A 25,308-nucleotide genomic window follows, 5' to 3' on the forward strand; every position below is an offset into this window, starting at 1 on the left:
AGCCAGGCTGCCGTGATCCAGCTCTGTCGTGGTGCTGTGTATACTGTCCCTAAGTTGGTCTTTCATGTCAAGGAGATCTCTTCTAGAAACATCAACCTTTTTGTCCAGTGAGTGACTGTTACGGGACCTCTTCTGAAAACGTTTTTGGAGAGGCCAGCATTTCAGTTAGATCTGCTCTGTCTACCTATTTGCTGGTAACGAGGATGGGTAGGACCTTGTTTGTCCCCGGAGCTTTTTTTCTCCTCTTCTTATCCTATTCTCAACCCCCTCCAGTCTCCTCCTGTTTTTACGGTCTAATAACAATGGAATTCACTAGATAGTGAGTGAACTCTGAGCTAGAATAGATCGATGGTCGTAACCAATGTCATTAGTATTAGCCAAAATAAAGGATTTACAAATCATTGGAAAACAGAAAACTCTCCATTAAAAAAATGGATTCATGACTTTGCCTCATTATTGGCTTCTCCTCTGTTGTTCTGTGTGTAATGAAATGTTCCACCAGTGAGTCATTTCCTTGCTTGGAATCATGGAAGCCCACACTGAAACATCATTTTTAACTACATAGCTAGTTTCTTTCTTTACTATGTTTGTTTGTTTGTTTCTTTTCTTTTTTAGCAAGAGACACAAGACTTTTATACAAAAAAAAGTGTTGCTTACGAAACATATGCAGGGACTTCCCTGGTGGTCCAGTGGTTGAGAACCCCTCTTCCAATGCAGGGAAGTCGGGTTCAACCCCTGGTCCAGGAAATAAGTTCTCACATGCCTTGGGACAGCTAAGCCCGTGTACTGAGCTTGGGGGCCACAACTAGAGAGCCATCGCTCTCCGGAGCCAGTGCACCGCAATTAGAGAGAAGAAACCCCACCCCCCCACCCCCACCCCCGCCCCGCCCCCACCCAGACACAAGGAAAGATCCCACGTGCTGCAGCTAAGACCCAAGGCAGCCATAAATAAATAAATCATTTAAAAATATATTAAAAAGAACAAAACATATGCAAAAAAAAGATTAAGAAAAAAAGAACAATGGCATCATTCTTACGAATTTTCTTCTATATTATATTAAAAAAAAACCCTCATGGCTAAGTTTCCTTTCATTTTTCTTAAAAAAAAAAAACCTATCAGGCTTAGGCACAAGTTGCTGATGGCAGCAGACGAAGGTGGCTCCGCACAGCATCTCCCTCCTGATCTCGGAGAGACAGCAGTAAGAAGTCCTAAAGAGAGATCTTAGTTCCCTGCCCAGGAATGGAACCTGGGTAGCCTGCATGAAAAACCAGGAATTCGAACCACTAGTCCACTAGGGGCTAGGGGCTGGAAGCAAAGCGGCCCTAGCTCTTTCCGTGTTTGAAAGCAAGAATATTTCCAGCAGGCAAAAACTGTAAAAACAGGTACAAAGTTTATTATTAAAGACACAGCACAATGGATGGGAGAGCACACAGAGAAGCAGTTTATTTATTTAAGTCAGAAGCAAGACAGAGAGACACACCCAGAGAGAAAGGCTATGGGCATCCTCTCCAATGAGAAGGAGCGCAGTAAGTCAGAACGTAGGCAGAGATACACACCCAGGGAGGAGTGTGGGCGTCCTGAATGAGGAGTACACTAAAGAGGTGATTTAAATCAGTGATATCGGATGGTCCCTCAGGGTCTTTGTTTACCTTTGGCCAATTATCTTGTTTCTTTTTTCACACCTGACTGGTCCTAGGACTGTCCCCATGATGCCTGCGCAACTCTTTTCTAAGATCGATCCCACCGCAGAAGCCTATGGGTGCACGCCCATACACGTTATGGGGTGGCATCCCCTCCCTTTTTGACCCCCAAGGAGTCTTCCTACACATGCGCAGACAGGGAAGCCTTTCTTGACCTCAGGAGTGGGCATCTTATCTCCTTGCTTTAGCAGAGCTCAGCTTCTGCCACTAGTTTTGTTGTCGCAGTGTCTGGGTGAGAGCAAAGCTTCAGTTTTACTCCACTTGACAAACACCAATTGTCCAGCCCAGGGGCCTGTCTGTCTCCTACCTCACTCCCAAGAGCAGTATGTTTGACTCTTCACATTTTATACTTAAGGCATCTTTTCCTCTTGTCTGACAAATTGTATATATTTCCTGCATTTGTTCTTTACAGTTTCGTTACCAAAAAGAAGCAAACAAAAAATGTTCCTTTTGGCCCAGGCCTGGGCAGCAGGGCCAAGATGCAGTTTCAGGATCCATCAGGCCAGAGACCTAGCGGTGTGGTTGCCTCTGGAGCCCCCAGGGCAGTGCTGGCTCAAGGCATGGAGTGGGAACCCAGCTTCTGGTGTGACCAACCCAGGTTAAACTGAGGTGGGGTCAGTAGTGTGGGTGGCGTTCCTGTCACACGTGCCCGGTGGAGTTGGGGGTCTCGCTCAGGCCAGGGTGAGTGGCCTGACAGCACCATTTGGGGGTCTCCGTCCACACACCTTCTCCTCTTCTCCGAGGTTTAAGTAGGCCACTTTGGGGTCCAGATTACGTTCTGGCACCTGCTGAAGCCATGCACCTTGGATTGGGACTCGAACCCATGGTCTTTTAGTTAGAATCACTCGCCTGGTGTCCGGACTTACTGAGGCTCAGGCTCTTTGTGTCTCAGCGCAGAAGGAATTCAGCAAGAGGCAAAGCAACAGGCAAGAAGTAGATTTATTAACATAGGATGCTTGTGAGAGATGCAAGTGGGCAAGGGAGGAGGCTCGGCCCCAAGGATTAAGTGGACTACAATTTCATGATCAAAGGAAAGGGGGGACTTCCCTGGTAGCGCAGTGGTTAAGAATCCACCTGCCAATGCAGGGGACACGGGTTTGATCCCTGCTCCAGGAAGATCCCACATGCCACAGAGCAACTAAGCCCGTGTGCCACAACTATTGAGTCTGTGCTCTAGAGCCCGTGAACCACAACTATTGAGCCCGAGTGCTGCAACTACTGAAGCCCATGCACCTAAAGCCCGTGCTCCACAACCAGAGAAGCCACGGCAATGAGGAACCTGTGCACCACAAGAAGAGTAGCCAGCCCCCGCTTGCCACAACTTAGAGAAAGGCTGTGTGCAGCTGTGAAGACCCATTGCAGCCAATAAACAAATAAATAAATAAATAATTTTTTTTTTTTTAAAGGAAAGTAGGGGAGGGGAAAAGACCGCCTTCTTCATGTAGATTTCAGGCTTACATCACTAGCTCCTCCTTCATGTTGGGCAGGAGAGTGTCTGACCCTATGAGGTCAAACTAGGACTGTCGTAGCACTTATTCAAATCAGTAGAAGGGTGGTAACATTTCTCTTTCACCTACTGACCTGGGGCATATCTCCTGATTTTATTGATGGCTTTATGGTTAAGTAAGCCTGCTTCATTCCACAATGTTCAGATAGCTTTCCTGAGTGATCATTAACTTACAGTGGTCTCCCAAAGTTTCCTAGGTTTCCCCCTCTGTCTATCATCCCCTCCTTGGATTTCTACAACTACCTATAAAACTATCCTATTCTATCCCTATCATTACTGCTCCAGGTTCGGGATGACACACAAGGCCTGGTGCAGGATGGGTTTGGTCTGGGGCTTCTCACTGTTGAGGTGTAGCCGGCACATGCACCCCAGCTCCTTAAAGGCCTCACTGATGTTGGGACCGGCAGCCTTTACTGCTCGTCATTGGCCGCCTGGCGCTGCTTCTGCCGCTCATCCTTCCACTTTGAGAGGAGAAGGTCTTCCTCCTCCCGGCTGGGTCCAGGCGCGCGGGTCCCTCAGGTCCTTCTCCTCCTTGCAGGTGCCGTGTTCTCCTCGTCCGCCTGCTCCTGCTGTTTGATACCGCCTCCCCAGGCACCACACCCGAGATCGCCTTAGGACTCAGGCGGCAGGGAGAGGTCGGGGAGGCCACGTGCTCGTGCACAGGCCTCCGCTGCCTGGGAGGGCCTCCTCCGAGTGGCCGCCTCCCACCAGGCTGGTGTGCCGCCCCGGCCCAGCGGCACGACAGGGCCAGCAAACCCCGAGGCCAGCGCCCCGTGACCAGACCCAGCGCCCACGTGCTCCGCTGTGCCCAAGGCTAGGCTGCGGAGGGCGTGGATGACCTCTTCCAGGTGGTGCCACATCTTGCTCTGCAGGCCGTGGAGACCCCCATCAAATCTGGGCCATAAGGCACCGGGGGCTCCTGCTCTGGGCCCCTGCGATGTCCCTGCAAGGCCCTGTGGGGAGCCCACGGGGGGGTGGGCGTGATGGTGGAGATGGATGAGAAGTTATTGCTTGAGTGATCCAGAGAGTAGATTGAGGCCAGTGCCATCCCAGGGGTATCCCTGGAGCTGCCAGACGCCAACACAGTTTCAAACGTTGCATAATAATCTATCTAAGATACATCCCCAAATTTCTTCCAGTCACTGCATCTTTTAAAACTGTGATGTTGTTTGCATATTGTCTTACACCAGGACATTCTGATAATTTTGTCTGAAAATATTTTAAATATGCTAATATCCCTGTGTAAACATCATAATTGATTGCTATTTCTCTATGGATGAAATATTCCACCTGTAGGGATGTGGCAAAATATATTGTAGTAAATGTATAATTACAGATGTTGCCATAGAAATATTGAGGGCAGAAATGAAATTATTGCATAGTTGATAATCTAGTTTTACCTTCTCTAGGGTTCATATTAAAGAGAATATACCTCCCCAGTAAATGCCCTTAGAAATATGGCAAAGTTAATTATTCCTTAGATGAAAATAAGTCCCAGTGTCTTCTGAATATTATATATTTTACAGACTCTTATCCACACTTGACAGAACTTTTAGCAACAGAACACAAAGAGCTAAACTACATTACAGTTTAAAAATAAAAGGTAAATTTCTAATTACTCTCACAATGAACGTGTAGTGAATTTGAAATTGTTTCGTATTTAGTTATTATTGACTTAAATATATTAATGTAAACAAGTTTTTCTCAAAGATAGTTTAAGGTAATTCAGCACAAGTGAGGAATAGGATAAGTATTTTACAAAATAAGGCAATTATTTTGGCTCAAAGCCAAAGAATCGTTATTACGAAGGAGAAATATATGATCATATGTGTAGAAGAATCCAAATATATATATACGTCAATTCTCATCAAAAGAAAAAAATCTGTTTCTTTTATTTCCCTTTCTCATCTTATTTTATCTATATGAAATGACAGATGCTGATTAAATATATTCTGGTAATCATTTCACCATATAGGGAAGTCAGACTATTTTGCTGTACACCTTAAACTTATATAGTGATGTATGTAAGTATATTGAGTCGTTTATATAATTCTTATATGTCACTGTGTAAAGAGTTGGTTTTAAAACGGCACATGGGGGACTTCCCTGGTGATCAAGTGGTTAACACCCTGAGCTCCCAATGCAGGGAGCCTGGGTTCCATCCCTGGTCAGGGAACTAGATTCCACATGCCACAACTAAGACCCGGCGCAGCCACATAAATACAAAAACAGAAACAAAAAAAACAAGCCGGCAAATGGGACTTCCCTGGTAGTCCAGTGGTTAAGATTCCGCGCTCCCACTGTAGGCGGTGCGGAACTAAGAACCCACATGCCTCCTGCTGCGGCCAAAAAGTAAAAAAATGAAAACAGGCTAACACGGCAAATAATTAAAACACGTTAGCAAAAAGAAAGAACAATACAATTTATAACATTTTTTATCTTATTTATTTATTTTTTTCTTGAGGCCGCCCCTGAGCGGCATGCGGAATCTTAGTTTCCCGACCAGGCATCCAACCGGTGCAGAGTCTTAGCCACTGGACCACCAGGGAAGTTCCAATTTACAACAATTTTAAAAAACATTTTGCTCTTTTTAAAGCAATGGTTGTGCTTGCTTCGGCAGCACATATATTAAAGCAATGGTTAGTGTCCTAAATTATCAATCGCCTTAGTCCTCCAGTCTCAGACCCTATGTCTTGTCCCTGAGTCTCTGGAACTGAACAGATTGTTGAATTTGGCCTCTGGAGGGAAAGGGGAATAGAAACGGAGGAGCTGTTCTGCGGGGTGTCAGTTTGAAACAGCCCATTCAACCCAGGGAGAGTTTTATGTTTCTCATTCTGGTGTGTAATACAGAGACAAGTTCAGTTCTGAAATTAATTCTAATTGCACAAAGTGTTCCTGGATCCAACCACTCCCACGTGTCAACCAGTCTGGGAGACCCACATTTCCAGAAACCTGACTATCTCTGGCCTCATTACCAGGACACCAGAGCAACATGCTGGGAAAAATAGCTTTTATTTAAGTCGTTTTCAACTTGTTTAGAGGCAACATCTTAGTTTCCGACGTAACGGGCCCCCACAAATGTAATCTTTAGCTTAAAAGTGTTACAGACTGCAACTTAAGATAAGCCCGTCTAGCACCGGGAAGCACCTTCCGGGCCCGCCCCCTTCCCGCCCTCCCGGGGGGTCCCTGCCCAGACCACCTCACCCCAAGGGCCCTACCGCCCCGCCCACGCCCCGCCCACGCCCCGCCCCTTCACCTTGCGCATGCGCACTTCTCTTCGGACCCGGAAACGGAATGCTTGGAACGAAGGTCACACTGCAGAGCGTAAGTTTCTCTTTTCTGGTTTAAATCTGTGCCTCGCGGTCCCTTCACTCCATCCTCAGGGTCTGGGCGTCACTGCGGTGTTTAAATTCCCACTCCCGCCCCTCGTCGCCATATAAATCTAGACGTCACTGTTACATATCGTCAACCGTTTCCCTTTGGAGTTTAAATTTCTGAGACCAGTACTGAAGCCCTTGGCTTCTCTGCCTTCTCTCCACGTAGACACCGCCTTTCGCTGCATTTTCCTGCTTAAAACCCTTTAATACCTCCGCCCTCCCTATAAAGTCCTCTTCCGCGAGGAGAATTCGCGCCCCCAGCCTCTCCCTCCATCCCTGGAGGTCAGTGCTGGCCGCCCGGTTCCCAGGCAGGCCGCGTCCTCTCCCTGGTCCTGGGATCCTAGGGAGCCCGCCCCTCTCCTGAGACCCCCCCCCTCCCTCCCAGCGCCTCCGTTCTCCTGTCCTCCTCAGGCCGGTCCTTCTGCTCCTCCAACCTCCCCTTCCTGGTCAGCCCTTCCTCTGACCCCGCGCAGGGGGAGGTCACCTGGGCCAGCCATGTGACAGACATGTCCTGAGTTACAAACGGTCTTTTCAAGTACGCGGGCATCTTATTCAGTCGCCATGCTCGTAAATACAGGGGCGAGGGCGATCGGGAGAAGCAGACACAGAGAGTGACTGAGAGAAAAATTGAGGAGGATAAAGAATGAGGGAGAACCAGTGGGAACACAGTGGGACTTGTAAATAGACTGTAAAGTGAAAGTGGTTAAGCCTGGAAGGTAGCAGGTGAATAAAATAGAGAAGTAAATTTAAAAAGCCAGATCTCCAGGGATTGGAGAGCAACGAAGGGAGAGGGCCTCTGGATCTGTGGTTGGAGGGTTGTAACAAAGGTGAGGCATTTCACCCATAAGATTTGGGAGAGGATTAAAGGTGATACCATGGCCTTCAGAGCATCATGGTGATGGGAGAGAAGGAGAGGAAAAATATTGACTACAAGAGTAAAGGGAGAGAGAGAGCAGGAAGGAAGCATTGCCACTTGGGTGCCAGAGAGTAGGGAGGAAGGAAGTGTAACAGGGAGAGAAGGGGTGTAATCTGAGGACAGAGAGGGAGCAGAGATGGGGGATGAAAGAGGCAGAAATATGTAGAAATGTAGGGTAATTAGATAGAAAGGTTAGGGAGAAAGAGCATCGAGAGGAGGAACAAGTTGCAGAGTGGGGCAAGACAGGAGTGACAAGATAGGAGTGCAGAAACAGCAGGAGAGCAGAGGGGAACAAAAAGACAGACAGAAGGAAACAGGGAGACATAAACGGAATGAAATGGAAACACATAGTAGTGTAGGTAGAGACCTAGAGATTATCATACTAAGTGAAGTAAATCAGATAGACACATATGATATCACTTATATGGGGAATCTAAAAAAATGGTACAAATGAACTTATTGACAACGCTGAACTAGACTCACAGACATTGAAAACAAACTTATAGTTCCCAGAGGTGGAAGGAGGGGGAGGGATAAATTAGGAGTTTGGGATTTACAGATACGCACTACTACATACAAAATCACTAAACAACAAGGACCTAACGTATAGCACCGAGAACTATATTCAGTATCTTATAATAACCTATAATGGAAAATAATCTGGAAAAAAAATTCAATAAAAAAAGGATAACCTACACTATTTGTTCTTCAAAGATCTATCATGCACTGAAAGAAAAAAAGTGTAGGAACTTACTTGTTTGTGTAGGAGTTTACTGTCCTGAGTCCCTCCTGTGACAGTGGGCAGCAGAGGACTGTCTATTCCACTTGGTGAGGTCTTCCCTGTGTGTGTGTGGTTGTGGCATAGGAAGTGGGTATATTGATTCTAAGCATTAAACAGCATGTTTTCAACTTTCAAGACTGACTTCTAAAGACTCAGCCTGAGGAAGAAGCCTGGACGGGGAAATAAAAGGAGTCAGGAATGGCTCTTTCTCAGGTAAAGTCATATTCTCTGTTGATTCTTCTATCTGTCCTTCCGGAGATGCCCTTCTTCGGACTCACTAATCTAGTCTGCCTCTGAAGTATCCTGCCTGACACCTATACATTCACAGTCACCTGGGGCCTCCCTCAGGGCCTGTCAGATCCCATTTCCCCATGACCCAGTGACCTGGAACTTGTGAAGAGGCTCCGCTGGGCATCTTCCTGGGCAGGGCTTCACACTCATGGATTGGAGACCTGGTGTTAGTGCTACTGGGCAGCAGGGACTGTTCTTTTTTTTTTTTTAAGATTTATTTTATTATTTATTTATTTATTTATTTTTGGCTGCATTGGGTCTTTGGTATTGCACTTGGCTTTCTCTAGTTGTGGCGATCGGGGGCTACTCTTCATTGCGGTGCACTGGTTTCTCATTGCAGTGGCTTCTCTTGTTGCAGAGCAAGGGCTCTAGGCGTGTGAGCTTCCATAGTTGTGGGTCACAGGCTCTAGAGAGCAGGCTCAGTAGTTGTGGCGCACGGGCTTAGTTGCTCCATGGCATATGGGATCTTACTGGGGCAGGGATTGAACCTGTGTCCCCTGCAAGTCAGGTAATAATATGTACTTATGCCCAGTAAATTTTAGAAAACAGACTAAATATGGCATGTTCCAACTTTTTATACTGCATTAGAAGCTAAATGGTTGTCACTGATTTAAAAATCGTATTGCTTGAGAATGGAATGAAAAGTTCAGAGATACCTCAGTGATGGAGGGTGTTTCATTCTATCATTGATTTTAAACTATGAAATCAGCCTAAATCTCTGACACATGAAGATTCTTAAACCATTTTCATCATCTCCATTCCTTGGAGATTAGCTTTTCACTGTGTTGATTGCCTCCTTTGACACTCAGAACTTTCTCACTTTGATGCATGTAAGGTTCCAGCTTTTCTACTTTGCTGGTAGATACCCAGCTTCCCAGTGCCATTTGTTACTGAGACTATCCTTTTTCTATTGTGTGGTCTCGGCACCCCTTGAAAATGGGTTTTACACACATGCAAAATTAATTCTGAGCGTTCTGTTCTGTTGCATTGCTTTACGTATCTGTGTTTATGCCAGTACCACACCATCTTGATTATTTCATGATATGTTTTGAAACCTATGAAGGGGGTCATCCTTTTTTTTTTTTAATCATACAAAGCCATTTTTTTTCTATGTCAAGAATATTTTGGCGATTTGGGGTCCCTGGAGATTCCCTGTGAATTTTAGCGTAATTACTTCTATTTCTGCAAAAATTGACATTTGATAGGAATTAGATTGAATCTACTTTGGGTAATAGAGTCGTTTTAAGAATAGTCTTTCAATCCATGGGTATAGGATGCCTTTTTATTTGTTTCTCCTTGTATGTCTTTTAGCAATGTTTAATAGTTTTCAGTGTACACGTCTTTCACCTCCTTGGTGAATTTATTACTAAGTATTGTATCCCTTTAATGCTATAGAAATAGGATTGTTTTCTAATTTTCTTTTGACATTGTTCATTGAGTATAGAAATGCTCCTGATTTTTGCACATGGACTTTTGTATCCTGCAACTTTCCTAGATTTGTTCCCTCCCCCCACCAGATTTGTTTTTGATGTAGCAGTTTTCGTGTGGAATCCTTACTGTTATTTACATATAAAAGTTGTCATCTACAAAAAAATATAATTTTACTTTTTTCAACTTGGATAACTTTGATTTCTTTTTCTTGTCTCATTTCTCTGGTGGAGTCTTTCTGTATTTTGTTGGACAGTAGTGCAGAGAGTGTGTATCCTTACCTTCTTCCTGATCTGAGAAAGAAAGCTTTCTAGCTAGTTGAGTGTTTCTATCTTTTTTTCTTTTTCTTTCTTTTTTTTTTTTGGCCTGCGTTCGGATCTTAGTTCCCTGACCAGGCGTTGAACCTGGGCCACAGTAGTGAAAGCGCCGAGTCCTAACCACTGGACTGCCAGGGAATTCCTGGAGTTTTTATATCTTGAAAGGTAGTTGAATTTTGTGAAATTCATTTTTTCCACATCAGTTGAAGTGATCATGTATTTTCTTCCTTTATTCTGTTAATGTGGTTTTCCACATTAGTTGATTTTTTATGTTATCATCTTTGCCTTATAAGAATAAAATCCACTTAGTCATGATGTAAAATCATTTTCATGTTTCCTTGAATTTGCTTTGGTACTATTTTGTTGAGGATTTTTGCTTCAGGATTCATCGGGAATATTGGTATGTATTTTTCTTTGGTTCATGTGACTTTCTCTGGGCTTGGTATAGAATCATGCAGACTCTGTAGAATGAGTTTGCCACTGTTCCCTCTACAGCTCTTCAGAAGCTTTTTATCCGGAGTAGAGGTAATTCTTCTGTAAATGTTTGCTAGAATTATGCAGTGAAGTGATCTGGTCTTGGCTTTTTCCTTGTTTGAGATTTCTGATTACTGCTTGAACCTCTCTAGTTATAATTCTTTTCAATTTTTTCATTAGTTAAAAATTAGAGCTTAGTAGGTTGTATGTCTCAATGAATTTAAATTGAAATCTCTCCTCTTTCATATCTGTTTTTAGTTATCTGAATCTTCTTTTTTTTCCCGTGCTCTAGACAAGGTTTTGTAAATTTAATTTTTTCAAAACACCAACTCTTGGTTTTTTGACTTTTTTTTTTGTTTTTTTGTTTTTAATTATTTATTTATTTTTTTCCTTCAGATTTTTTTTTTTTTTTTTGGTGGCACACGGGCTTAGTCACTCCGTGGCATGTGGAATCTTCCTAGAGCAGGGATCGAACCCGTGTCCCCTGCATTGGCAGGCGGACTCCCAACCACTGTGCCACCTAGGAAGCCCGGTTTTTTGACTTTTATATTGTTCTCCTTCATTATATTACATTTATGTCTGGTCTAATCTTTTTTATTTTATTTTATTTTTATTTTTTTGAGGTACACCAAGTTCAATCATCTGTATTTATACACATATCCCTGTATTCCCTTCCTCCCTCGACTCCCCCTCACCCTCCCTGTTCCTGGTCTAATCGTTTTATTTACCTCTTTCCTTTTGCTAAATTTGATTTTAGTTTATTCTGATTCTTTACTTACTTGAGAAATAAAAATAGATTTCTGATTTGACTTCCCTGTTAGTACAGCTTTCACATTTTAGAAATTTTTGTATGTTTTCATATTCATCCAGGTATTTTATTTTATTTTAATTTACTTTATTTTATTTATTTATTTATTTATTTAAAAGAATTATTTTATTATTTATTTATTTAGTTTTGGCTGTGTTGGGTCTTCATTGCTGCACACGGGCTTTCTCTAGTTGAGGTGAGCAGGGGTTACTCTTCATTGTGGTGCATGGGTTTCTCATTGGGGTAGCTTCTGTTGTTGTGGATCATAGGCTCTAAGTGCACGGGCTTCAGTAGTTGCGGCTTGGGGTTCAGTAGTTGTGGCACATGGGCTTAGTTGCTCCACGGCATGTGGGATCGTCCTTTCCCAGGGATCGAACTCTTGTCCCCTGCATTGGCAGGCAGATTCTCAACCACTGCGTCACCAGGGAAGCCCCCACCCAGATATTTTAAAAATTCCTTTGTGATTTCTTCTTTGACCCATTGGTTATTTATGAATATGTTGGTTTTTTTCCACATTTTTGGGATTTTTCTTTTTTCCTTCTGCTGTATATTTCTAATTTCATTGCTTTGTGGTTTGAGAAAATTCTTTATGCTCTCAGTCTTCTTAAAGTTGTTAAGATTTTTTTTATGGCCTAACATGTGGTCTCATGGAGAATGTTTTATTTGTTCTTGAGAAGTGTGTGTTTTGTGTTGTTGGGTGGAGTGATTTGTACATATCTGTTAGGTCCAGTCAGTCTATAATGTTGTTCAAGTCCTCTGTTTCCTTATTGATGTTCTTTTTGGCTCCACCCATCCAAAAAACTGGGGTATTAAAGTCTCATACAATTATTTTTCTGCTATTTCTCTCTTTTTTAATGTTTCCTTCATTTTTAGGGGGAGAGCTAATGTTAGATGTATGTATATTTATAATTGTTATATCTTCTTTTAACATTGTATTGTCCTTTGTCTCTTGTATCAGCTTTTGTCTTTATTTTCTCTGACATTATGTAGTCACCCCAGCTTTCTTTAGGATGGACTTTTTTCCCCATCCTTTCACGTTTAGCCTTTCTGTGTCTGTAGATTTGTGAATATTAACAGTTCCAACTCTCTGACGGACCCTCTCTGTGTCTCTCGCTCTTGCCCTCTGTTTTTCCTCTAGTGGTACCTGCTCAGGCACCCTGTACAGTGGTGAAAGGCAGGAGCCCTGGCCAGCCCCTCCACTCCACTGTAACTTCAGAGGGAATGCATCCATTGTTTTCTTATGCTCATGACATTTGGTGAAATATTCTTGCTTAATAACAATATATTTTTTCCATATTCCTTTTTATCATGATTTTTAATTCTCTAGGAAGTTTGTAACTTTATTATTGTGGTCTTTTTCTTAATATGTTCAATTAATGTATAACAGTAATAACTTCTAATTTTGAGTCAGTGTTTTATTAGTGGAATATACAAACTCTGCTTTGCATTTGTTAATACCCACCTATTTTAATTTTAGTGGATAAAATTGTGTTTATATTTTTGAAGGTAGGTGTTGTATAGAGATAGGAGTTAAAGTTTTGTATTTTTCTCTTTATGTTTGTACCATTTTACTTTTACTAGAGTACTATAGAATAATGTTGACAAAATAAGTGCAGGTAATACTTTTCTCATTGTTTGAAAATGCTTGAATAAACGTGGGTGAAAATGATAACGGAAAATATTATCCAAAAATATGTCAATAGACAACTCCTATCCTTTTTTTTTTTTTTTTTTTTTTTTTTTTTGGCCAAGCCAAGTAGCTTATGTGATCTTAGTTCCCGCACCAGGGATTGAAGCCAGGGCCATGGCTGTGAAATCACTGAGTCCTAACCACTGGACTGCCAGTGAACTATCTTTTCAATTAATTGTGTCTTCACACGTGTGCATGAATGCATGGAAGTGCAAGTCTGTGGTTTTAATAAAGACATCATTATTTCAAACGTATCTTTTTGCATTTGAAATATATCTTAAATATATTCCTTGGCCTCGAATTTTTTCTACAGTATCGTGTTAATGGTTTAAATAGCAATAAGATTACTAACATTTTATGTGCATCTGTGTGTGAGCCCACGTATATGATGACCTTTTATGCCCTTCCGTGTCGTTCTCCTTGAACTTTTTTCAAATATTCTCGGGGAATCCGCTGTCAGTGTGCTTTTAATGCTCTTTCTGTTACTCAACTGTTTGATTCTTTAGCTCCAGTTCCAGACACCAGCCCCCTGAGTGATGATATTTGCTGTGTCATTCTTTTCGTTTTATGACCTAAGTGTCTCCAAGTGTGTTTTACACAGAACTATCCTCTGTAAGATGGGAACAGGTCTCTAATGAGCTATTATGTTTATAACAATTTCATACATGTAAAGAATTTATTTAGAATGATATTTAGCATATAGGAATTGTTCCAACACTTCTAGTCATTGCTCTTCTTATCCTTATCATAACCACTATGGACTTTGTCATCTCTGAAGACACCACTGATACTGTAGCTCATCTAGATTTTGAATATCACACAGTGTGTAAAACATACTATGTAACCCTTCTGCATAGACAACCTGTTACTGAATTTTATTTCTGAGTTTTTCATGTGTTGTCCAGAAAAATGAAAAACCTACCTTGAATGGAGGATACCATAATTTCTATGATAAATGCATAAGAAGTTAAAATTATGGGGACTTCCCTCTTGGCGCACTGGTTAAGAATCCGCCTGCCAGTGCAGAAGACACAGGTTTGATCCCTGGTCGGGGGAGATCCCACATGCTGTGGAGCAACTAAGCCCACAATCCACAACTCTGCTCGCTGCAACTAGAGAAAGCCCACATGCTCGCATGCAGCAACGAAGACCCAGTGTAGCCAGGAAAAAAAAAATTATAGACACATAATTTGCTCCAAATAACTTTACATGAATCTGTCAGAATACATACTTCAACTGAATTGTTCCTTACCCCTCTTTCCTCTTCTCATTTTGTGTGAAAATAGGAACTGTCTTCATGGCCCTTCCTGAGATGTGTTTTCATTTCAGGCACCGTTGACATTCAAGGATGTTGCTGTAGAATTCTCTCGGGAGGAGTGGGAATGCCTGGACCCTGCTCAGAGGGCCTTTTACGTGGATGTGATGTTGGAGACCTACAGCAACCTGATCTCCCTGGGTGAGGATAACTTCACTCCAGAACTTGGGATCTGCCCTTGGGTATCATTGCATTTCCCTTCTGTACCCCTGGGGAGCCCCTGTTTTGCTTGACTGATCTGAAATCCCTGTTGACTCGGACAGGAAAAGCTTCATCATGTGGCATCATGAGTTTAAGCTTCACTTTTCTGCAAATGATCTATCCATTTCATGATACATCAGGCGTTGTTCCAGAGCTTAAGTGTTTATAAGGCTCAGGGCAAACTTTTCAAATAACAAATTCTCTTTTTTCTACCCCTATGCTTTTGCTTCACTACTTCTTGGAAGAGAGCTAATTATCTGAATATTACACTGTTCCCTCTGCATTCAGAAGGAGGCAAGTGGTGGATCGATCTGTGAAATATTTTTCCAGACCCACCTGTAATGTCCTAACTCCTCAACTGAACAAAGAGCTGGGATTCTGGAAAAGCCACAGCTCTTCACATTTCTGTTTTCTGAGAAGCAGAAATTTCTATTTCTGATCTGTATATTGCTTGCACTTTGGAACAAGAGGAAGAGCCCTAGCCTGTGAAGAGTGATGTTAAAAATAGCAAGAAACTAAGGGGGTGGGAATGTATCAAAAGAGTGAGCACAGATCAGATCTCAGGAGGGCAGAGAGGAAGCAGCAGCATAAGTTGTCTTTGGGTAACTCTACCCAAGTGGGAGGGTTCTTTCAGAAAACAGAAGTTTATTTATTGTAAACTCTGAGAAGTCATTTTTCTTATTCCTGGGTTATCATTCTGTCCTTCAACATGTAAAATGTATTCTTTCACCCTGTGGTGGGGGCTGCAGCTCCTACAGAGACAAAGACAAAGTCTTTATCATGATCTATACTCTGCCATCTGACCTCTGTGAACTAGTTTTTACTTGACTTTGAGGCGCATAAAAGGGTTGTTTTATTTTTTTTTTAAATTAAAAAAATTTTTTTCAAGTATATTTTATTTATTTATTTAAATTTTATTTTTTATTTTCTTGGCTGCATTGGATCTTCGTTGCTGCACATGGGCTTTCTCTAGTTGCTGCGAGTGGGGGCTACTCTTCATTGCAGTGTGCAGGCTCCTCATTTTGGTGGCTTCTGTAGTGTGCAGGCTCAGTAGTTGTGGCGCACGGGCTTAGTTGCTCCGCGGCGTGTGGGATCTTCCCAGACCAGGGATCGAACCCATGTCCCCTGCATTGGCAGGTGTATTCTTAACCAGTGCACCACCAGGGAAGTCCCTTTATTTTTTCTTAGAATTAATTAATTAATTAATTAATTAATTTTTGGCTGCATTGGGTCTTTGTTGCTGCCCACAGGTTTCTGCTAGTTGCTGCAAATGGGGGCTACTCTTCATTGCGGTGCACGGGCTTCTCATTGTGGTGGCTTCTCTTGTTGCGGAGCATGGGCTCCATTAGTTGTGGCATGTGGGCTCAGTAGTTGTGGCTCACAAGCTCTAGAGCCCAGGCTCAGTAGTTGTGGCACATGGCCTTAGTTGCTCCTTGGCTTGTGGCATCTTCCTGGAGCAGGCCTCGAACCTGTGTCCCCTGCATTGGCAGGCAGATTCTTAACCACTGTACCACCAGGGAAGTTGTGAAGAGCGTTGTTTTAAAGGGGTCTTTTGCCCCCCTTCATTTCTCTTTCTGGACTTGATTCCACAGGATACTCAGTTCTCTGTCCATTTAAATAATAGTTGATGCCTCTGGACTCCAGTCCCTGGGCCTTTCTCAGTTCCATCCCTACTTGTGTTCTTATTAGAACCTGCATGGAGCTATCTCAAACCCTGTATTCTTGTGCAGATTTCACAGCCATTTCTTCTGTTCTAATTTTGCCACACACTTCAAGAGTGTGTGAAACAGGGACATAGATTGGATGTTGTGTAATTTTTACATAGTAAAACTATGATGACAGTGGACGAAGAGATCCTCTTTTATTTCCCAGTCCCTCGTGGGCAGAATATGTGAATCTTTCATTAATTAATTCTTTCTGGAGTTTGGTTGCTTTACAGTGTTATGTTAGCTTCTACTGCACAGCAAAATGAATCAGCCATACATATACATATATCCCTTCCCTTGTGGACTTCCCTGCCATTTAGGATACCGCAGTGCATTAGGTGGAGTTCCCTGTGCTCTACAGTACAGAGTCTGAAATGTGATCCAGTTTCTTTGCTGTGATAATACGCCTGCAGCAGACAGCTACGGATGGACACTCTGTGGAGTGGGTTTACTGGGCAACACAGTTTTTTGGTTTTTTTGTTTGTTTGTTTGTTTAAGAACTTTTATTGAGATACAGTTAACAGACAATAAACAGCATATATTTAGAGTGTACAATTTGGTATCTCCATTGAATCTGAATGAGATCCTTGCTGGGTAAAGTATTCTTGGTTGTAGGGTCTTCCCTTTCATCACTTGAAATATATCATGCCATGCCCTTCTGGCTTGCAGAGTTTTTGCTGAGAAATCAGCTGTTAACCTTATGGAAGTTCCCTTGTATGTTATTTGTCGTATTTCCCTTGTTGCTTTTAATAACATTTCTCTGTCTTTAATTTCTGTCAATTTGACTACTATATGTCTTGGCGTGTTTCTCCTTGGGTTTATCCTGCCTGGGTCTCTCTGTGCTTCCTGGACTTGGGTAGCTATTTCCTTTCCCATGTTAGGGAAGTTTTCAACTATAATCTCCTCCAGTGTTTTCTCGGGTCCTTTCTCTCTCTCTTCTCCTTCTGGGACCCCTATAATGCGAATGTTGGTGCGTTTAACTTTGTCCCAGAGGTCTCTTAGGCTGTCTTCAGTTCTTTGCGTTCTTTTTTCCTTATTCTTTTCTGCATCAGTAATGATCACCATTCTGACTTCCAGGTCACTTATTCGCCCTTCTGCCTCAGTTAATCTGCTATTGGTTCCTTCTAGTGTATTTTTCATTTCAGTTATTGTGTTGCATATCTCTGTTTGTTTGCTCTTTACTTCTTCTAGGTCTTTGGTAAACTTTTCGATCTTTGCATCCAGTCTTTTTTCAAAGTCCTGGATCATCTTCACTATCATTATTCTGAATTCTTTTTCTGGAAGGGTGCCTATCTCCTCTTCATTTAGTTGTTTTTCTGGGTTTTTATCCTGTCCCTTCATCTGGTACAAAGTCCTCTGCTTTTTCATTTTCTCTATTTTTCTGTGGCTGTGGTTTTCAGTTCCAGAAGACGAAATTACTGCTGATACTGCTTGATACTGCTGTCTGCCCTCTTGTGGCAACACAGTTTTTGATGGAGAATGCTTTTCCTCATATGTTGTAATATTTTCCTGCTACATACTAAGTCACCACTTGAAATTACTCAATAGAGTGGTCAGCATGTTGTGGGATATAAGATAGAAAGTATCATGAGAGTCTGACTGCTGAGTCTTTCCCATTTTTTTCCCCAGCTTTGAGAACTGTCTGAAAAGCCTTTCTTAAGGGCTATGTTGTTTCCATATACTAATGACCAACCCCTGTAAGCCTCAGGAAATGGTGTAGGAATTTATCCCCTGACAACGTTGTCCAAGTTCTCCTCTTCCTGATGTCAGACCCCTGGGCTGGGGGAGGTCTCATGTGGTGCTCAGAACTCTCACTCCTGTGGGAGAAATATTGTGTTATCAAATTCTTCATTTTCTATATGCCTTATTTTGTAATTCTATACTGCTAGTTATTTAAATTATTCATTAGATAAATCTGTTTTGGATTATGTATGGTTACAGTACATTGTGTGTTCTTTAGCATTTATTTATGTACCATAGTATACATAATATATGTGCAGTATAGTATATTTTGTCTCCTCATTTAGGAGACCACAGTATGTTTATTGATCATTGGTATATGCTTTGGTGTCATGCTGGGAAAATATGCTTTCTTTGAGAGCTAACATAAGTTTGTCTAGTGTAAATGTTCTTGTCATGGTGTGTTGGAACTAGGCTACCCTAATATTAGTTTGAATTACATGTAATCACTCTTTCTTTAGTAAAGAGTCCTGTTCCTTTAGTGTTCCTAAAATTTTTAAGGTCATGATTGTGAAGTTTCATAACCTTGTTGGGTATAAGTATTACTTTTGGATTATTATATTTTATTTTGGCCATGTGAGTAGTTTAAGGGATCTTAGCTCCCGGACTAGGGATTGAACCAATGCCCCCTACAATGCAAGCACAGAGCGCTAACCACTGTACTGCAAGGAAATTACCTACTTTTGGTTTAATATCATATATTGAACATTAAACTTTTATTCATGAATTGTAATGAATAATACACCTTATGGTTCTTTGTATCCTGTAGATATCTCTCATATACATGTGATCAAGAAATTGCAATCAAGAGCAAAGAGTGATAGAGGAGAAGTGTTCCAAACATTGACGTCAGCAAGACAGGAAAGCCATGAAATGAAACATTTTTACTTCGCGGAAATCCAGGAAGATACCTTTGGGTGTCAGTGGAAGGATGATGAAAAAAATGACAAAGAAATGCCTGTAACCTATAAGGAAAATGTAACTCACAGACGAGATCGCCAAGGTAGGTGGAATGCAGGAAAGAGGCCTGTTGAAAATAGGCTTGCATTAAGCTTTCAGGATGAACTGCAGATATTTAAGAAAGGAGTTTACAAATGTAATGAGTGTGGCAAGTGCTTTAATTATAGCTCATCTCTCACTAGACACCAGATAATTCATACAGGACAGAAGTTATATAAATGTGGTGAGTGTGGCAATGTTTTTCGTCTAAAGTCACACCTTGTAAGTCATTGGACAACTCATACTCGTGAGAAAACTTACAAATGTGACGAGTGTGGCAAAACCTTTAACCATAGCTCATCACTCCGTAGACATCAGTTAAGCCATACCGGAGAGAAATTGTATAAATGTGATGTATGTAGCAAAGTCTGTAGTCAAAATTCCTCCCTTAAACGTCATCAGAGAATTCATACTGGAGAGAGACCTTACCAATGTAACGAGTGTGGCAAAACCTTTAATCGTGGCTCTCACCTCTCCATACATGAGGTAATCCATACAGGAGTGAAATTATGTAAATGTGATGTATGTGGCAAAGTCTTTAGTCAAAATTCATGCCTTAGAATCCATCGGAGAATTCACAACGGAGAGAAACCTTACAAATGTAATGAGTGTGGTAAGGTCTTTCGTCAAAATTCACATCTTGGAAGACATCAGAGAATTCATACCGGGGAGAAACCTTACAAATGTAATGAGTGTGGCAAGGTCTTTAATCAGTATTCGAATCTTGCAAGTCATCAAAGAATTCATACTGGAGAAAAACCTTACAACTGTAATGTATGTGGCAAGGTCTTCAGTCAGAATTCAAATCTTGTAAGTCATCAGAGAATTCATACTGGAGAGAAACCTTATGAATGTAATGAGTGTGGCAAATTCTTTAATCAAAAGGCATATCTTACAAAGCATCAGAGAGTTCATAACGAAGAAAAGTCTTACAAATGTAATGTCTGTGGCAAGGTCTTCAATCGAAATTCAAATCTTGAAAGTCATCAGAGAATTCATACTGGAGAGAAACCTTACAAATGTAATGAGTGTGGCAGGTTCTTTTCTCAAAAGCCAAACCTTGGAAAGCATCAGAGAGTTCATACTGGAGAGAAGCCTCGCAAATGTAATGAGTGTGGGAAGGTCTTCAGTCGAAATTCACTTTTTGCAATTCATCAGAGATTGCATAATGTAGAGAAACCTTTCAACGGTAATGAAGTTGAAATGCCTTTACTCAGATCTCAACCCTCACTAAATATTAGATAGTGTACATGAGAGAAACCATATAACTGTGACATGTGTGGGAAGGTCTACATTCAGAATTTGCACCTTACGATTCCTTGGAGAATTCATAGTGGGAAGAAGCTCAGCAAATGTCATGAATATGGCAAAGATTTTGTGCCTGCAAGCCTCACTTTCTATCAGATAGTCCATAGTGGAGAGGAACCTTACAAATGTAATGAGTGTCTCAAAGTCTTCTTCAGTCCAAATTCATACCTTAAGATCTCCCAAAATACTTTATGCTGGAGAGAAACCTTTCAAATGTAATGAGTGTGGCAAATCCTTCAGTGTTCTGTCAAGCCTGATTTACTGGTAAGAGACTTTAATAATATAGTGATGTGACAGGGCTTTTAGCAGGTGTCCACACCTTAGGCTTCGTTAGAAAATTCATTCTGAATAGAAACCAGATAAATGTATTCATTGTGGCCAGGCCTTAAGAGGAGGAGGAATTTATTAATTGAAGAACTCATTCTGGAGATTACCTCACAAATGCCATGAATGTGAAATAAGAATCTTATTTCTCAGGTAGGACAGTTTTTATTAGTGAGTGACAGACCACCTGGAGAACGGTGACTGAAAGAAGTGGGAGCTTTATCATTCTCACCTAACGGGAAGCCCAGAGGGTGTAGTGTGGGATGCCATGGGTCCTCTGCCCCTCCTACCTCTGTGAGCACTTAGTCCTTACATTCCTATAGAAACATGACTGCTGTATGACTGAGAAGGCTGAAGGTTGAGGACAGAACCTCTTTTCATTTTAAGATTCTGTGTTGTTTTCATGGAAACATTCATCCCAGATATATTCCCTTTGGGTCATGCTTTTGTGATGTGTCTAAGGACTCTGCACCAAGTTCTGGATTCTGAAGATTCTTTTCTATAACGCTTTTCCTAAATCTCTTATAGTACAAAGTTTTATAATTTGTTTTCAAACTTTGATTAACTTTGAGCTAATGTTTCTACTGATGTAAAGTTTAAATGGAGATCTTTTTTTTTTCTGCTGTGAATGTTTCATTGGTTAGCATCTGTGCTGGAAAGTCCTTCCTTCATTGAATTGACTGGGTACCTTTGTCAAAAAGTAGTTGGAAGTACACTTGACCCTTGAACAAAGCAGGGAGTTGGGGTTTTAGACTCCCAAGCAGTCGTAAATCCACGTGTAACTGAGTGTTGTCCCTCTATATCCATGGTTTCGCATCCGCAGATTCAACCGACCTCAGATCAGGTAGTACTGTAGTAGTATTTATTGCAAAAAATGCCCATTATAATTGAATCCAGACAGCTCAAACCTGTGCTGCTCAAGGGTTAACTGTACTGATGTAGGGCTGTTTCTGGTTTCCTCATTCTCTTCCATTTGTGTCTGTCACTCCACAAATCCCACACAATCTTGATTACTGTTGCTCTACTAGAAATCTTGAGATCATGTGGAGTGATTCCAAGCATTTCAGTATTTTTCAGGTATTTTATCTCTTGTTCTTTTGCCTTTCCCTATTATTTTTAGAATAATTTGTTTGAATCTACAAAAATTTTTATTAAAAATGCATTAAACCTCTGTGTCAGTTTGGGGTGTTTAAATATCATTTCTATGTTGTGTCTTTCAATCAATTAATGTCATATGTTTTGCTAACAATTCAATGAATATGGTATGTTTCTCTCAGATGACCTAAATATAAGGTCATCTTTGATTCCGTTACCATTGTAGCTTTCAGTATAAAAGTCCTTACTTTGTTAGATTTACACATTTTTCTTCCACTTTTACTTTTTTGAGCAATGTATTTAATTTCAGTTTCCATTTGTAAATTGCATGTATGTAAAATTACAATAGACTTTTGCAGATTGTATCCTGACACCTTGCAGATTATACTTTTTTAGAAATTTATATAGATTGTTCTGATTCTCCACAAACATTGTTTCATTAAATTTTCTGTTTCTACTGTAACATATTACCACAAACTTTAGAGCCTTGAAGGAACACAGATTTATTCTCTTATGGTTCTGGAGGCCAGAAGTGTAGAGTGATCCAAAGCACTGTGCTCCTTCTGGGTATTCCAGGAGAATATCCAGAATTTGTTTTCTTGCCTTTCCTGGGGGCCAGAAGCCACTTACATCCTTTGTCTCATGGTGCCCCTGTGTATTTGCATGACACACTTTTCAATTAATTAATGATTTTATTGAAATATCTTCTTAGCATATGAGCATTTCCTGAACACATTGTTTAAATTAGGACACCCTGTCACTGGATCATTGTACGTGTACACCTTCATCGTACTCAACACCATCGTATCTGATTTAATTATTGCTGACTTTTCCTTGTAGAATATACGCTCCTTGAAGTCAGGGTATTGATTTTGTTTCCTGCTAGATATCCAGTGACTGGAACCATTCCCAACTGACAGGTGAGTGAATGCACTTTATCAGTGTGAGGAAGGTTTCTCTAATGCATAGGCTCATAGATCAGTAAGTCAGATGGTCAAATAAACATGTAATTATATTTGTGGCACCAGATTCCTAACTCCATTAACATTACACCCAAATGTTCTGAATGTTTGTCATAAATTCTCACGGTATGATTTATTCACACATTGTGAATTTTCTCCAACACGTGCTAAATAGATATAACTCATCAGTGAAGAGATATTTGTCTTCATGAAGTTTTTTTAATCCACAACATTTTAAATTTAAGATTCTTTCACTAATGCTCCATTCTACACCTATGATGAAATAATAATTCTGTTTCTCAAATAGTAACTGAAAGAAGTAGGTTTATCCTTCTCACCAAACAGGAAGTCCAGAGGGTGCCATGTGGGGTGTTATGAGTCCTCTGTCCCTTCTACCTCCCTGAGCACTTTGTCCTCAGCGTCCGCAAAGCACCATGGCTGTTGGATGACTAAGAGTCAAGGTTGAGAGGCAAAACACTTTTCAGTTTTAGATTTTGTCTCATTGTCATGGAAACAATAATCCCATTTATTATTTTCTAATATTATTAGTCATTTGCATTAAATGGCAATAGATGTGAAATTTCAAATTTCATATTTCTCTCTTGAACAGAGAAAAGTAAAGGGGAAAATTCTAATTATATAGTAATAGAACTGCTATCGTAACTCTGTGTGTGATGTTAAATATTGGGAAAGGTACATTAAATATTTTCCATGAAGTACTTGAGGCTCAAATAGAATTTACTTGCTACTATACATAAAATAGATAAGCAACAAGGATTTACTGTATAACATATGAAGTTATATTCATGACCTTGTAATAACCTACACTGGAGAATAATCTAAAAAAAATTTATATAACTGAAGCACTTTGTGGCACACCTGAAACTCACACAATATTATAAATCAGCTATCATTCAATTAAAAAAGAAGTGTGACTTCCCTGGTGGTCTACTGGGTAAGACTCTGCTCCCAGTGCAGAAGGACCTGGTTTGATCCCTGGTCAGGGAACTAGATCCCATGTGCATGACTCAACTAAGAGCCCGAATTCCACTACTAAAGATCCCACATGCCACAAGGAAAGTCCCTCATGCTGCAACTAAGACCTGTTTCAGCCTAAATAAATAAATATTTATAAATAACTATTTATAAATATTTCTTGAAAATACAGAATATATTCTATTGAGGGTAAACACTTATGTTATCTCAAAGTTATGTTGTTCTGGAAATAGGAAATAATGCTTTCTTATTTTTAGTTGTTACCATACTGTTTATTCAAAAATAGGAGCTTAATTAATTCAAAATGTTAGTTTAGTCACAAATGATTATTTCCTGGATGATTCATTCTCATTTTAAGATATCATTATCCAATGTAGATCTAATTTTACTAGTTAGAAACTAAATATGATATACATATCTGTGCTACATTTCATCTTATTAATTAAACTAATTTATAGATGAGCACAGGTGGACTGGGAACATATATGGTAATTAGTTTTGTAGCAACCTTTTGTACAGAGTATAACTTTTGGGAAATTGTAGGTCCTACTATAAATTCTTATTACCACTTTTTTATTCATAGTTCACAATAAAATATTATTGATCCTTAAAAATCAAATCAGCCAGTTTTGCCAAATAAGATGAGAGTAGAAATAACGAACTACTCATCTGAATGACCAAATCCACATTTCTTAAAAAATCACAATAACCCACCAAGCAATCAACATTTACATATCTACCCAAGAGATTTGAAAACATTTTCCACTTTGACATCTTTTGTTGTTATTGTTGTTTTTATTTATTTTTATTTGTTTTTGGATTGGGTCTTCGTTGCTGGGCACGGGCTTTCTCTAGTTGTGGTGAGCAGGGGCTACTCTTCATTGTGGTGCATGGGCTTCTCAGTGCAGTGGCTTCTGTTGTTGCAGAGCAAGGGCTCTAGGTGCACAGGCTTCAGTAGTTGTGGCTCGAGGGCTCTAGAGCACAGGCTCAGTAGTTATGGCGCACAGGCTTAGTTGCTCCGTGGCATGTGGGATCTTCCCGGACCAGAGATCAAACCTGTGTCCCCTGTACTGGCAGGTGGATTCTTAACCACTGTGCCATCAGGGAAGTCCTCTACATTAACGTCTTGCAAAAGATTGTTGATAGAAGCATTTTTTAAATAATAGCCAAACTGGAAAGAACCCAAAGCTCCACCAAATGATAAATGTATAAACAGGCTGGAATGTTACTCATCAGAAATAAAAAGTTATGAGGCACTGATAAAAATTGCAGCATGTATGACCCTTGAAAGACTTACGCCAAGTACTAGAAGGGAGATGGCCGCATGCTGTCATGACTTAATTTATATGAAATGCACAGAACAGCCATGTCT

The 25,308-nt window shown here is 40.9% G+C and overlaps 1 pseudogene; it reads left to right on the forward strand.

Annotated features, from left to right (window-relative positions):
• The first annotated feature begins 6,492 nt into the window (after nt 1-6,492).
• The window catches only part of LOC130838161 (zinc finger protein 160-like), a 50,798-nt pseudogene continuing 31,982 nt past the window's right edge, over nt 6,493-25,308 (forward strand).

Source organism: Hippopotamus amphibius, chromosome 16 (genome assembly GCF_030028045.1).
Source record: "Hippopotamus amphibius kiboko isolate mHipAmp2 chromosome 16, mHipAmp2.hap2, whole genome shotgun sequence".
NCBI lineage: Eukaryota > Metazoa > Chordata > Mammalia > Artiodactyla > Hippopotamidae > Hippopotamus > Hippopotamus amphibius.